At 36.5% G+C, this 15000-nt stretch overlaps 1 protein-coding gene and 1 long non-coding RNA gene across 15 annotated transcripts in view; both read left to right on the top strand.

Annotated features, from left to right (window-relative positions):
• The window catches only part of LOC106868437 (retinoic acid receptor RXR), a 584509-nt gene that overhangs the window by 97122 nt on the left and 472387 nt on the right, over positions 1-15000 (top strand). The window lies entirely within an intron of this gene.
• Positions 9071-14503, top strand: LOC149137814 (uncharacterized). The gene is made up of 2 exons (XR_016243818.1): positions 9071-9374; positions 14228-14503. It is a non-coding gene; the product is annotated as an uncharacterized LOC149137814 (long non-coding RNA).

Here is a 15000-nt window from a genome sequence, read left to right as displayed (position 1 = left end):
TTAGCAAAGATTACCTCTACTCTCGTTCTTGAGAGTAGAGGTAATTTCAGGACAAGGATTCCGTCGGCTATCAAAGAACCATAAGTTTTGATGAATAACAATCCGCCTTGAATAAGCAGCTTGAAGAAGTAAATATATACATAAGAACGTATGTATGCCTTAATATACAGAAAACGGCATATATATATATATATATATATATATATATATATATATATATATATATATATATATATATATATATATATATATATATATATATTTGCATACATACGCAGATGTACGTATATATATGTCTATGTATCCATACATACCTACATCGATCTCACAACAGATCATGTATGCAGTCACTGAGGTGATTAGAAATAGTGGTTAAACCCACTTTAAATATGACCTACCGTCTTGAAAACTAGCTTACAATGGATGTTTTCGAACATATTGTACGTTTGAATATTTTTAATATAGAATGACGTGATAATCACAAGTAGAACGCCTCCTGCACGATCAGAACTGCCCTGAGGCAAAACGGTGGCATCATGCATACATCTGCGTAAAGGTTTGTAGATGCATTCATTTATATATACCCAAGCGCACTCACAATGCATATATACACCACACACACACAAACACACACACGCACACGTACGTCTACATGTATATATATATTCCGGATGTGCTAGAACTCTGCATACCTACCGAAAATGTTATTTTTATTATTATTATTATTATTATTATTATTATTATTATTATTATTATTATTATTATTATCAATTGTTAAGAGTTCCATTCTTGCAGTTTCATGGTATATTCTAGTGTCATTTATTTTCAAATTTAATAACACACAATATAAGAAATTTTGGTGAAATTGTTTTGTTTTATATATATATACATACATACAGATTGGTTAAAGTTTCTATGCTTCTGCTTAGTCCAGGGTGGGAGATACAATACGATAGTCATCCTGTGACTAAGAGTAAATATGTGCCTTGTGTGTATGTGTGTGTTTGCGCGGGCGTTTGTATCTCTCTCTCTCTCTCTCTCTCTCTCTCTCTCTCTCCCTCTTTCTCTCTCTCTCTGCATATATATATTTATATATATATATATATATGTGTTTACAAGCGTGTGTAATATGTACAATGCACACACAAATAAGAAGCATATTTGTGTGTGTGTACGTGTGTACATACATACATACATATGTGTGTGATAGTGTCTGTTTCTGAGTATACACATATATGTAGGGTATATATATATATATATATATATATATATATATATATATATATATATATATATATATATATATTCACACACATACATACGCCTCTACACATCTGTCCCCACACATTGTCGTCTGCTTTTCAGTGTTGCTTCAAGTGTGAACGAGTACACATTCAACCGCGCTACTCTATCCGATTATCCAATGGCGTGAGCCTTAACAAAAACTCGGTGGGGTGTCCTAATACCCGGGCATTTCGTGTTTAGTAGGGTGGGAGTGGGTTGTTAGTGACGACGGTGAGGGCGGCGCTAGTAAGCAATATGTGTGCTTGCACGCGTGTCAGTGTACGGGTGAGTATGTGTGTGCATCATAGTGTGGCATTGGGATGAGGTATGGATGGGTTGTTGCGTGTCTGTATGCATAGAAATATGAGTCATTATGCAGCCATCTGTGACTATATACGTTCATTCTTTTATTCTTTTTAACCGAGTTCAGTCATAGGACTGGGTCCGTGCTGAGGCACTACCCCAGGAGGCTTTTAGTCGGTCATAAAGGCAGCAGTAGATGACTTATTTTAAACCATCTGTATTTTATCTATTAGCTTTGGTTACCATCTTGATGCAACACCGGTTTTTTTGCTGGAACCGGCGGTGTTGTGTCAAGCAAACAAAACTGGACACAGGCGAAGCTCGCTTATACTTATGAATATATTTGTACCTGCATGATTTTATTCACACTCATGTATGTATGAGAGAGAGAGAGAAAGAGATACGTATATGTGTAAGCATATATATTATATAATTATATACATTATATATGTATGTTGTCTAAATTTATGCAGTTTGCCACTGTCATTTATTTCCCTGAGCTCATTTTTATGTTAATTATTCAAATGAAGTGAGGTCAAAAATGTTGTCCACTCTTATTGTATATGTCTAAGTCTTATGTATCGCTGGAGTAAACAAAGGTCAGCTACTGTACTGACGACACCTCTTGAAGCACGAACAACGTAGCCCCAGAATTCCACTTGTCTCCAGAAAAAATGTCATAACGACATGTCAGTTCCGAAGAATTATATGTAGTTGGGGTGGGGTGCAACAAAACCTCCATAAACTAGAAACCTTTAAACAAGCATTACTCTTATCAGAATTAGAATCTCTAAGAAGAGTAATCATTCAATATCAGTGTATGTTTATGGTATAAACTATACAAAATCATTATAAGCCAAGTACCTCTATAAGAGTTCAGCCATACGAGAACTAGAATTTCAGGACCATTTAGAACCACAAGAATACAAAGGTTCACATTCAACAAGCATCAAGTTTACACATCCATTATCAACTGTCTATCGGATATCATTAGTGTTTACACACACACATACATACATACATACATATATATATATATATATATATATATATATATATATATATATATATATATATGAAACAAATAATAAATGAGTATATGCATATATACGTACAGGTATGTGCATACCTACGTCTACCTGTATATATAGGTGCATATCTGGGTACAAGACATTGCAAACAAAACGTAGACAAAAAAATAATAACCAAAGTACAGAACACACACAGGCCACATAGAGAACATTTTCCTTCATCAGCTACCCCCATTCTAACACAGGCGCGTACATTCATACTGCTATTAAATTGAGAAACAGCCTTATTCTCAAGCAGTGGCGGCTCGTATATAGGAAGTGCGGAACTGCAGGACCCCCTATTTCCACTCGGTATTATCGATAACATTCACTATGTGTCCTTTTTTCTTGAATTCTTTCTTCAAACTTGTACATTATATAATCCTTAAGCTTAATGTCAGTAGCCATCCCCTAACTTATGAAAAAAATACAAAAATCCTTGTATAGAACTGTACTCCTCACAGTTCCAGCGACGCGGTTTTTGGCTGTTGTGCGCATGCTCACATGTCCGAGATAGGAAACTTCACATTAGGGAGAGAGAACACTGCATGATCGACAGTGCCAGGTGAAAGGTAATGTTTCTTTTTGACTCCGCGCGTGTTGTGCTTAAAAACGTGTTTATATTCTTGAATGTAATAAAGAGTAGAAGTAAATTATTATCCTGCTGCCAGCTTCAGTGTTGCTGCCAGGATTTGAAAAACAGGGCACATTACCCCGCCCCCACTTATTTTGTGACTGGGAGTTGAAAAACAAGGGGGAATTCGCGGCGGTGTTCTGTAAACAAATTAAACACACTACCCACACTACCCGGCAGTGAGTAAAACGGGAACCGATCAAGTTTATGTATAAATTTTCTTTTTATATGTTTGTTTCCATTTTACACAATATCAAAACAACGGCTAAACATTTTCTGAAGCAGCACCCTCACTAATTTTATCTACGAGCCACCACTGCTCTCAAGTTACGAAGACCTTGTTTCTCAGAACAATAAGGACTCTTTTTTTATACTGCCTTGAAGCTTTTGGTCTTCTGTTAATAAGCTTAATTAAATAAGTGCATGCATCCCTCGCATTTAGGCAACCTCAAGTTACGGGATTTTGCGCTTACGAGAATTGTAAAGTATGACAATTAATTTCAGAATACGACCTGTGGTTTCGCCCTTACGAAAACGAATGAATTTTTAACAATTTTAAAACTACACTTTCTTCTTAGCCAAAAGGCCGCTTCTCGGTGTTTACCTAAGCTCAAAGTATAATTAAAACTTTGGGAAACAATTATCACGGTTCATATATTTGTGTGTATGTGCATCTGTATGTGTCTGTAGATGTGCGTGTGTGCAAATGTTTATGTATATATTCATGTGTAATCCAAGGGCTTGCAAGAGTTATGCAAAGTTGAATATAATTTTCAAATCAGAAAGCATGAAAATTAAGACTCTTTTGTGGTTTACAGACATTTTTTTTGTCCTGCTGTTGAAAAGCACAGAACCAGATATAATGTTTCCAGGTAGACAATGCACTAAGCCACCCAATTAACTTTTTGATAATGTAATGTAAGAATATTTCCCCAAGAATACTTCCTTCCTCCAGCCATTGTATCCAGGTATGATGACTAACTTCACTGCACATTATGTGAGAACTTTCAAACAATTAATGAAAGCAATTGGCAGGAAGTATAAACTTATAGTTAGAGATTTCTAGAGGAACTCCAACGTAATAGATGCTGTGGACAACATAGCTGAGTCATGGAATGAAGTGAGACTCTTAAAATGGTACTTGGAAAAGTATATGGCCAGATTGTATGCGTGACTTAACAAGTTTTCTACAAGCAGAAAGCCTACATCAGATTCAAAATGGTATTGTGATACTTGTAGGGGTTGAAGAAACCATAGAAGACGATATGAGTTGCTAGAGTCCCATAGAGAAAGTTTATCTAACCAGGAGCAGATGCTGTTAGAACAAAAGCAAGCTACTAATGCAGACGAAAATACGGAAATTCCATCAATTCTACTTAAATTGACTGCAAAGAATATTGCCAATGGTTGGCATTTATAGAGAAAGCACTGCGAGTGTTTCCTGATAACAACGTTAATCGCGAACGTGTCATAAAAGTAATACGTTTACAAAATGCTCAGTTTCAAAACTCAGCTATACAAAGAGGTAATGCATCATAAACATCAAACAATTTTGGATGTTGTTCGCCCTTCAAGCAGATGGTGATGATGGTGAGCTATAAGATAGAAAACAGTGTCCCTCATTCCTCTCATAACACTCATTCCACCACCACTACACCCCACACAGTTGTTAACATCTTTTATGATAAGAACGTACTCCATTACGACATTGCGATTCTTATTTATCCCTTAATGTATTTCTCTTCATATGTTATTATGTACACATAGTGTACTGTGTATATTTACGAGCCGTTATTCTCATGGAAAAAAGTGGTTGTGTTCTTTGCTTCTTTTCATTTTTTCGAAAATAATCCGCTAGAACACATTCTCACTTTATAATATGAATATTATAAATATATTTAGGAACACAGCACTTTTGTAACGCTTGGGATTCATGTACTGTTAAATAACCACTAAGGTGCTAAACACACAATAATAGCCGTAATTTGGAAGTGAAGATGAGTTGGTAATGCGTACCATGCTTTCGCTGATTGTTTTATATGCCCATGTAGTTACAAGCAGATATGATACCCTCTCGACCTGCGTGATACGAATGTACAGGCCAGGTTTGCATACTGATATTACGCAGCGGAAGGTCGAATAGAAATGAAGATAAGTGTGCAAGCTTAATTTCTGTCAGTTAAATTCAGAATTATTTTCGTACGGTATGTTTAGGTTTTATATTGAAAGACTAGAAGGAAAATATACAATAATTAAAAAAATTAATGAAAGAAAATATCTGCAATATAAGGTATTTAAGTTTTTGCTTACACCTTGAAAATTATGTACCTGCTATATACTCTTACACATTTAATTTATTTAACTATATAAGTATATATAAGTTTCTCAAATATACTTCCTTGTTGAAATTATAGTTGCTTTTAAAAACGTTTTTCTTATTTTACCTTAGATATATCAGAATCGAAGTTCTGATCGTTCACTGCCATTCTGAAGGTAGAGTAATATGCTTATATTAAAGTTGAAAAAAATCTTCACAAACTGTTACTCAGAGTTTCAGGTTACCATTCGTCGGACAGCTGTGATCAGAGTAAATTCAGTTTTATCTCAACTGTCCAACGAACGGCAACGTGAGACTCTGAGTAACAGTTTGTTACAGAAGATTTTTTCAGCTTATTAAAAGCTGTATATATATTTATATATATATATATATATATATATATATATATATATATATATATATATATATATATATATATATATATATATATATAGATATAGATATAGATATATACACATGCACACACATTGCATATGTAGAGAGGGAGGGAGAGAGAGAGAGGGAGAACGAATGAGACAGATTGTATATACAGCTGGTGAATTTTGGCTATCTAAGAAATTGCTATAGATCAAATCTTAATAATAAATATTCAATAGCAATCATAATATTGGAGGCGGATAGAAACATATCAGAAATTTAATGGTAATATGGTGTGGAGTAGCCAACGTGATAAGAGTGAGAAAGAAAGAGAGAAAAGGAGAAAGGAGGAAGTAATGAGGACAAACTCAGAGAACAGAAAATAGTAATCAGAGACTTGAGCCGACAGTCATACTGCCACGTTAAAACTTACAAGCCACACTTTAGCAACGGAAACTACACCATTGGTGGACCTGGAAAAATAGCGGCTAAACTCCCTTAAATTTTTACATTTTGCCTGTTCAAAGCATGTTCATAAGTTTGTCCTAAACGCATGTGCTTGTTTTCGAATTTTTAATCCGGCCTTGTTTCATACGTTTTGAGTCATATAAGGCTTTCCTTTCATAAGTTTCAAGTTCTTGCGAGAGATTTAAAAAATTGAAAATGTGTATCATACATGATGAATGGATGCCAGGGAAATATGTCCTGGAAATCACATGTGATACTCAAGGTAGGTAAATTGTTAAGACAAGGATGGCCGTATTGGACAATGTCGCCCTGGATTCAAAAGAAGAAGGTATGCTCACGTTTGGAATACTTTCATTCAGTGTTGACCCGAGACTAAACAACAACAAAAAATGATTTAATAGAGAGACAAGGTGAATGAAATAAACATCAGGCTATAGAATTTTTAACTCGGATAGTGTAAGAAGGCAAGCATCAGATCATGTAACTATTTGGACGATAATTAGATGAACAATCTTTAGACTATATAGTCTCTAGTAAATAGATCAGACAGGCAGTCAGATCTTTTAGGCGTACAATCATGTGAACAGATGTTAGATGATTGATTTCTATCGAATTTACAACCAGACTAATAATATATAGGCTAAAAAATCAGATAAATAAATGCTAGTTAGATAAGCCAGAGAAGGGAATCCCTATGTAGTAGTTATTCCTTCCTGAAATCATGCTCTACTGTCTTAAAAAGAAAAAAAGAAAATGGTTACATTGGTTCTAGATATACACTATGCCTTTAAAAAAAAAAAGACAGGAGGGTCACAGCTAGGATTCTTTTGAATATACATCCGTTTGACAAAAGCTAGCTGAGGTATAAGTAACAACGGCAATAAATGTTAGATCGGATAGTAATAACGATATAGAGGCATAGAAAGACGGACAAAAATGTAATCGATTTAATTTATATATTTGTCGTCATTCACATCATAAGCGAATTGTGTGATATAACTACACCTTTGTTTTAGCCTGTAATATTCAGAATTATCAGTGTCAGCGACTGTAAACAAAGAATTTTTATATTCTTTCTTGTAGACAACTGTTTATACGAAGGTGTTATCTATATCTGTCTATATTAAGCTCCTGTACAGCCTACATTTAGATCTTATACCTGTATTTTCAAATCTTAAGACTCATACATGACTGTACAGTTAAGAACCTCATTTTACAACCACATGGTTTTGGGTCCAGTAAATTTGGTAGATGGAAAGAGAGTGGAAGCCTGTCTTGTGTGTGTCCCAACATCTCTTGACAACCGGTGTTCGTGTTTGTTTCCGGATCTTAACGTTTCAGCAAGCGTGTCCGATAAAATAACTAACAGGCTTAAATAAGCATTGGAGTCGATTTATTCGGCAAAACTCTTCAAGGCGGTGTCCCAGCATGACCACAGTCCAATGCCTGAAACAAGTAAAATAAAAGGTAAAAGAAATGTCAATACAAGACTTATACCAATATCTTATAAGTGATTATACAAAGATGTTATACCTGTCTATTTTAAGATTTTATTCATGCCACATAATTTGAAGATACAGGTTTATATATAATGTTGTGTAAAAATATACTGGAACTAACTTTCTTGTACAGAAAATAGACATTTGGCGCGCCACACATGCACACACACACACACACACACACACACACACACACACACACACGCGCGCGCGCACACACACACGTACACACATGCGCGCATACATTCTTCACACACCTGCACAGTATCTCACTATTATACATATTCACATACAATTTCTTTCACACTACTTCACGCACATGCACATACCTATATAAATACAAACATGCATATACACATATATATCCTCACCCACATACACATACATACGCACACCCTCACATACACACAAGCCCTGTTACTATTGTATACACTCACATAATCTCATGCACTATTTCACATACAATCACTGTTTCACCCATACATTCATATACACACACACATGCATACACACACACACACACCTTGATATAATGGCACATACACATAAAAGCCACTACATTAGTTATCTTCCATATTCATCTAATTTGTTGAATCCGAGATAAACAAGATATTTTTTTCAGAATACATTTAATCAAATATAATCTCACATATTGTGTGTATTTTATGACAGATGCGGTAGATAGTGTTTTGTTGTTGTTGTTGTTGTTCAGCTCGAGGTCAACCCTGCCTCAACAGATCCATGATTAATAAGCAGTTTCCTTCGAACAACCCTTTCTATATTTTTTCAGAAGCAGTTATCTTTAAGCATTTGATCATGTTGTCCCCTTTTTAAAAAAGAGTGTAAGGTATTGTTTGTGAGAAGCTTTACTGTTATTTCTTGTAAGTCGAACCGCTCTCATAGGTTCCTCGCTGAATGAAAAAGAGGTTTGTTGATATGACGTCAGAAATAATACTTAACAGAGCTCATTATGAGTAAATAAGAGAATGTAAAAATCTGACTGCTTTCCCAGCATAGCTAATACATATCTTCATACTCCGTTATTTATTTATACGGAAATGTGGCCGTGAAACAAGATAAAACAGCGCTTCTTTTCTGTTATATAGAACTCTGCACAGACCGATTATTGAGAACACAAACAGCAAGAGGCATCTCGACGAAAATAATCGACTCAGCACATTCATTCTTTCTTACATTCGAAGAAGGCCTCACCGTTTCAATATGTTTCTTATGTAGAATATGTTCTTGTATCGATTTCTAACGTAGATACAAGGCGTTTAACATAGTTACTGGGCCACAATTCGATTAAGATCGAACCCAATTCGTAACTCTTTATTGACTCTGGAAATATGAAAGGCCAGGTCGACCCTGATAAAACTCGAAATTAAGACATTCTTATCATATTACTATCATATGAAATGGTAAGTTAGTATTTAACACACGGGCACACACACAGACATACGCTCAAGTTTGGAATATATTATTTATTTATTTATTTTTGGCAAATCCCCTATTCAAATGACAAATTATTTTATCGTACAATTGCTACCGCTGGCGGCATGATCAGGTATTGAAAGTCATAGCAGACACCGTTCGAAGTGAGATTGGCCATTGTAAGCAATTGCGTTCAAGTTTATCACCTATGTCAGAGCTGATGTGAAGACGCCAGCTGCTTGGTCCATCTCCATGAATCTACTTTCGATAGCAAGAGACTGGGAGGTGAAAGTCGACATGGGGAAGCAGCTGAATGTCCCTGAAACTGTCGTTTCGACATCAATTAAGCTGGATATGGTGTTCATTTCAGAATTGCCCAAGCAGGCGGTTCTGCTAGAACTCTTCATTCACTTGGAGGATTACTTTGAGGAGACAAATGAGAAGGAAATATGCTGAGCAAAAGTAATGGGTGCTAAGCAAGATGGGATGCACTGGGTTTGAAGGCTAGCTTACAGCATGCTTGGCGTCACAGGGACAACCAGGCATCGGGTTGGTTGTAAAGGCAGCCTCAAGATGGCTGTACATCATAAAATTATAGTTTTCCAATCAGTGAACCTCATCTTTGTAATTAAATAGACGGAAATATATATATATAAGCCTAGTACTTATATTATCGTCTCATTTGCCGAACCACTAAGTTACTGGACGTAAACACATCAACATCGGTTGTCAAGTGATGCTGCATGAACAAAGACAGAAACAAAGATACACACATACACACACACACACACACACACACACACACACACACACACACACACACACACACATATATATATATATATACACACACCTGACGGGCTTCTTTCACTTCCTGTCTACCAAATCTACTTACAGGGCTTTAGTCGACCCAAGGCTATAGTAGAAGACACTTGCCTAAGGTGCCACTCATTGGGAATGAACCTGGAACCATGTGGTTGAGAAATAAGCTTCTTACCACACAGCCACCCCTGCGCCTATATTTGCAATATTTTTATCTACAATACGTTTCGATCAGTTTATTCGCCGGTCGCCTTCAAATGATTTATTCTTGGTTGTGCACTTGGTCCAAGAGTGGACTGGAAATAATGTCTCTGTGGATAAGAATATTATCAGCCTCAGTTTAAAAATTCAGGTCCATACTTCAAATCTAACCTGGGATTGTCTTTTTTAATAACAATTAATCCTAGGCGCAGGGGTGACTGTGTGGTAAGTAGCTTTTTACCAACCACATGGTTCCGGGTTCCTTCCCACTGCGTGGCACCTTGAGCAAGTGTCTTGTGAAAAGACACTTGCCCAAGGTGCCACGCAGTGGGAATGGACCCGGAATCATGTGTTTGGTAAGCAAGCTACTTTATTTCATTAATTAGCCATATAGGCTTTACACAGAATGGCCGTAGCTAGGGCTGGACAAAGACAAATGTAGAATGAAAGGATGATACATATAAAAAATGAGAGGGGCGCCGACGCCCACAGATCAGCAACCCCTCGAATACATTTGTTCAAAATAAATAAACATATTTATAATCACAATACAAAACAATTCAGTTATTATGCCTTGCAAGCAGGCCTTCCGCCGCATACAGGTAACTTTCCATATTCAATTCAGCCTCAGTACTGAAGCACATATATGCGAGGCTACTACAGGCGGCCGCCACCCAGCACGGGTGCTACTGGTTTTACGACACAGCCACTCCTGCGCCTATACAACAAAGTTTTTTTTTTTTTTTTTTTTCATTTTCGATTTATACATGCATTGTTTTCATCTATTATTATGCGGACATGTATGTATCATTATACGTTTCAGGAGTGTGTGCATTTGTCTGTGTGGAGTGCCTGTCTATATCTGTCTATTTACCTATATGCATATCTCTGTAGGATGCTATATATTTCTTGATTTAATGCATGCGGGTGTAACTATGTATCTAGGTGTATGTTGTATGCATGAGTAAGTGTCTATGTTTGTATGATGTGCGTGTTAACGTATCTGTTTGTGTGCTATTTATGTAAATGTTTGAGGTATCTATTGATGTCAGGGACCACTATTCAACCAAGATATTTCTATGACTCTATTCTTTCCGCCGCTTTCCTTCATTTACCAATGTACACAGATACACATACACCTTCCCTCTCTCACCTGAGATAGATAGATAGGTAGATAAAAATAGCTGGCATGCTGTGGATACATTTGTGTGTTTTATATATATATATATATATATATATATATATATATATATATACAGGCATGCTGTAGATACACTTATATATATATATATATATATATATATATATATATATATATATATATATATATATATACATATATGTATATATATATATATATATATATATATATATATATATATATATATATATATATATATATATATATATATATATATATATATATATATACATATATGTATATATATATATATATATATATATATATATATATATATATATATATATATATACATATATGTATATATATATATACATATATATATATATATATACATATATATATATATATGTATATATATATATATATATATATATATATATATATATATATATATATATATATATATATATGCGCGCACACAAACATACATACACGCGTTAAAATTGATCATACAAATATTGACATAAACACACACATACACATCGACGAGGACTCGTATACACACCCGCTGATGAACTCGCCGTCAAAACTTACAACACAGATAAACACGTTGACAAAAATCAGACTTAGGATACTCGAACAGCCATGTCTGCTAAAGATAAACAGTCACACACACACACGCACACACACACGCACACACACACGCACACCTGATTAAAATTCTTTTGAAAAATACCTCCCGGTCACCTTCACAGCTTTGCCTCTTACTCTTTCTCCTCCTCGGTCTCCTTCTCCTTTGGTAAATGCTACTCTTGATCAACCTCTCTCCCTACCACCACCTCATTTGTATTTACTTACTCATACCTACTTCTGAAACTTCGATTACTTTAACACCTCCCCCTTCTTCTCTCCTACTGACATAATTTCTTTCCTCCTCTCCCTCCTCACCGATTTGTGTTGTTTACCTGAGGTTTTGTGGTTGCTGCTGGGTGCCAACCCCCTGTCCCTGCTGAGTCTATATTTATCTACATAATGCAGTAGTCAGACCTAAAGAAAAAAAAAGTACTTCACTTTCTACGTGCCGATCCGTGTGAGTTGACCACGCACCACACACAATCATTGAATTATTTTAATTATATAGAGATGTAAGAGAGAGAGAGAGAGAGAGAGAGAGAGAGAGAGAGAGAGAGAGAGAGAGAGAGAGAGAGAGAGAGAGAGAGAGAAATGTGTGTGTGTGTGTGTGTGTGTGTGTGTTGTACTTGTCCAGAAGGTAGAAAATGGTCACTAAGTTGATCGCAGCAGTAGAAAGATTGTTGGGTGGTATTTGGAGTTTGTGAGCAGTAGAAGCAGTATGGAATCCAAATTTGATGTCGGTGGTATGACTGTGTTTCAGAAGTTCGCATTTCAGTCACGAAGTTTCATGTTCAATCCTACTTCACGACACCTTGAATAAATGCGCCTTCTGCGGCAGCCCCAAGCCGACTAATGCCTTGTGAATGAATTTGGTGGACGGAAACTGGAGAGAAGCTCGTTATATATATATACGAGGTCTGATCAATAAGTATGTGGACTGTTGCCATAGTAACGAAGTTAAAGCACGCAGAGTGAAGCCGCTCGGCAAAGATTGACCTTAAACTCTCCTGTGCATGTGCATGTGCATTAATTTTTAACGTTCTAGGTCACTTCCGCCGTTTATATTAGTGCTGGGAAGGAACGTGTGTAGCGTGTGATCATCGCATTGAGCACGACAGAGAAATTTTCATGGCGATACCTGCTCAGAGGCCTACGCAAAGTTGCAGAAAGCGTATGGAGAGGAGTGTATAAACTGCACACAAGTGTACGAGTGGTTCAGACGTTTCCAAGATAGCCGACAAAATGTCGATATTGACGAACGTTCTGGGAGATCCGCAACCAGCAGAGCTGAGAAAAGCATCGCAGATGTGCGTGCAGTTGTGAGGTGAAGTCGTTGAATCACCATTCGTTAGTTATCAGAGGATGTGCAGATTAGTTGCGGTTCAGTTCAGTCCATTATCACAGAAGATTTGGGTATGAAACGCGTGTCTGCCAAGTTTGTACCAAAACTGCTTTCAGCTGACCAAAAAGACACTCGGGTTTCAGTTGCACAAGATCTCCTTGATTGTGTCGAGAACGATGAAAACTTTGTGTAGGCCTGTGAGCAGGTATCGCCAAGCTTTTGGCAAAATTCGATGCAGAATTTCTGCTCATCTTTCTCCGTCATGGTCAATGCGACGATCACACGCTACGCACCGACTTTTCAAGTACTGCTGTAAGCAGGCGAGAGAAGTAAGCGAGAACATTAAAACTTAGTGCGCATGCACAGCAGAGTTCAAAGTCAATCTGTACCAAGCGGCTTCACTCTGCGTGCTTCAGCTTCATTGTTATGGCAACAGTCCAGATACTTATTGATCAGACCATGTATATATATATATATATATATATATATATATATATATATATATATATATATTTAGCTTAACCACAAGCGACCCCGAAAGGATGAAAGGCAAAGTTGACCTCGCTGGAATTTGATCTCAGAACGTAAACAGGTGAAATGCAGCTAAACATTTCGCCTGGAGTGTTAACGATTCTGCCATCTCGCCACTGTAATAATAATAATAATAATAATAATAATAATAATCCTTTCTATTATAGGCACAGGGCCTGAAATTTTGTGCGAGTGGGGTAAGTCGATTACATCGATCCCAGTGCCTGACTAGTGCTTATTTTATCGACTCCGAGAGGATGAAAGGCAAAGTCGACCTCTGCGCAATTTGAACTCAGAACTTCGCGACAGACGAAATACCGCTAAGCATTTCGCCCGGCGTGCTAACGATTCTGCCATCTTGCCGCCCTCATAAGAATAATGATAATAATGATGATGATGATGATTTGTTGAATTATGTTGTTCTATATATTTCTTTTAACTAGTACGTTTTTGTTGTAATTGTTTGGCTACATTTCAAAGCTTCATGATTACCGACAATAGTCAAGTAGTGAGTCAGTAATTTAGCTCTATTTCTATAATAACATCACTATAATACCTCACTGGCTTCAAACAAAAGACGTCAAATGTAAGCCATAACCATTGAGGTTGAACTACTAGTGTGTACATCTGCTCCTGTTTGAAGCATGTTAACGATTTGGCCAATCCTTAGTTTAGTCCACCTTCACACTAATTCCCATTCTTTCCTGGAAACGGATCTGTTACCTAGTTTGATTCTTGGGTGAATTTATTCAATAGAAACTTGAACAGCAAAGCTCATTAATTCATTAACAACACTGAATGAGCGACGTTTCCACGATTCACTGCGCTCAGCAAAGGTAGACATCTCAAACATTACATAAACGATAACACGGCTAGTTGGGAAATCAAACGTGCCAACGAGTTAACCCCTTCCTGGCCACTTAACTTGCTTCAAAGTAGC

The sequence above is a fragment of the Octopus bimaculoides genome, chromosome 1 (genome assembly GCF_046866305.1).
Source record: "Octopus bimaculoides isolate indiv1 chromosome 1, ASM4686630v1, whole genome shotgun sequence".
Taxonomy (NCBI): domain Eukaryota; kingdom Metazoa; phylum Mollusca; class Cephalopoda; order Octopoda; family Octopodidae; genus Octopus; species Octopus bimaculoides.
The sequence above is the reverse complement of the archived record's forward strand: the minus strand, read 5'-3'. Positions and strand labels throughout refer to the sequence as shown.